Here is a 2,204-nt window from a genome sequence, read left to right as displayed (position 1 = left end):
AAAAAAAAAAAAAAAAAAAAGTTCCTTTTTAATGAACCATCTTTAGATTCCTGTGATAAGAGACACATAGCAAAAACCTGTAGTGTGGTGGTAGTTAGGGACAAAAGGGGTTGAGCAAAACAAGATACAGTTGGTAATGTCAAAGTGATTTTAAAGCATAAACTATTCATAGACACCTGAAAGTTCATGGTATGCCTTATTTCCCAAGTATCAACAATAAAATATATAAAACAAAACCTATAAATCCAAGGAGAAACTAGCAAGTATGGAGTTGTTATGGAAGAGTGCATCCCTCTTTGTCATCAGTTCTCTGAAAGATAGATTGCGTAAACCAAAAAGGCAGCAGAATGGTTAAGTGGAGCAGACAGGAACAGACCAAACTCCATGGACCAAACTTCTTTTTTTCAAGTGGTACCAGATGAGGATGATCTCATGTTTTCTCAATTAAAAAGAGGCAGTTGACCGGGTGTGGTGGCTCACGCCTATAATCCCAGCACTTTGGGAAGCCGAGGTGGGCCGATCACGAGGTCAGGAGATCAAGACCATCCTGGCTAACATGGTGAAACCCCGTCTCTACTAAAAATACAAAAAATTAGCCGGGCGTGGTGGCAGGCTCCTGGAGGCTGAGGCAGGAGAATGGCATGAACCCAGGAGGCGGAGCTTGCAGTGAGCCGAGATCGCACCACTGCACTCCAGCCTGGGCGACAGAGCGAGGCTCCTTCCCAAAAAAGTTTTTAAAAAGCGGGGGGCAGTTATTTCATCACTGAGTGTTGATATAGTAGAGGGGCACACTGACCATAAGCTCCTCTCTCCAAAAATTTTTTTGGATTATAATTTTGCAGAGCAAATTGTGGCCACATTTGACTGTTAACACTAGAACTGTATAATATTAACACTAGAAAGTTGTAATGTTGAGTTTAAACCAGTATTTTGTAACTAATCTGTCCTGTCGTTGAACTCTTGTTCTATGGGTTGAATTACCAAAATAGAATTTTTATTTCTAAAAATATTCCCAATATTGAATAAGCTTGCTTATTATATATGCTTTTTAATGCTATGTTAAATTATTATTATTATGTATGCTGTTGCCTGTCTAGTTGAAAATTACTGGCTTAGGGCCTCATGCACCAAACCAAAGCAAAATAAGATTTGAGTAGTGGTTCTTTTACTTAAGAAAATATATTATATTTCAGAGCATTTGGGGCCACCTGTGTACTGTGTGTTAATGGTGTTGTAGGATAATTGGATCCTAGTAAGACGAAGTTCCCCTCTAGAGCATTATCTTGTCATAGAATCAGATAAATATATCAATAATTCTTTGGGTTAGTAGACTGATAAATATTATTATAGAAACATAAACTTTATTTAGAGACAGAGTCTCACTCTGTTGCCCAGGCTGGAGTGCAGTGGTACAATCTTGGCTTACTGCCACCTCCATCTCCCAGGTTCAAGTGATTCTTGTGCCTCAGCCTCCCAGGTAGCTGGGATTACAGGTGTGTGCCACCATGCCTGGCTAATTTTTTTGTATTTTTAGTAGAGGCAGAGTTTCACCATGTCATCCAGGCTGATCTCAAAACTCCTGTCCTTTAGTGATCCGCCCGCCTCAGCTTCCCAAAGTGCTGGGATTGCAGGCGTGAGCCACTGCACCCGGCCTTAGAAGCATAAACTTTAGAATAAAGTTATTTTACTGTTTTCTGTTCTAGCACTTATCCCAAGGAAACAAGAAATGTCTTATTGCCTGTCAGTGTTATTTTATTGCTTTGGTCAGTGGGCCAGATGTTGACATTTATTAGTATGAAAATTTCTTATACACAAGATTTTAATAGAATGTTTATCATAAAGATAGTAGTAATTCTCAAGATTCAAATTCATAAAATTGAAGGTATAATTTTTATTATTGCTTTTACTTAGAATTCTGGTATATTAGACATTAAGGACAACTTGGAAAGAACTGGGCCCCATGTTGCTGCCGCAGATGTGTTTTTCGAATAATACTTTCTAGGTTTTCTTATAAAACTACCCAAACATCTTGATTCAGTTTCTTGGAAGAAATGGTCATGTCATTTTGCAAGTGAGAGAAACAAAGTTGATACAAATCATCAAGGTGTTCTCTTGGGTCCATTTTTATTAGGGATAAAGATGTACTGTTGTCGGTTATTTGAATGTTTCTTCTGTGTCAGAGGAATTTGATACAACAGTAGGAA

This window comes from Mandrillus leucophaeus, unplaced genomic scaffold, assembly GCF_000951045.1.
Source record: "Mandrillus leucophaeus isolate KB7577 unplaced genomic scaffold, Mleu.le_1.0 Scaffold308, whole genome shotgun sequence".
NCBI lineage: Eukaryota > Metazoa > Chordata > Mammalia > Primates > Cercopithecidae > Mandrillus > Mandrillus leucophaeus.
Note: the sequence above shows the minus strand (reverse complement) of the source record.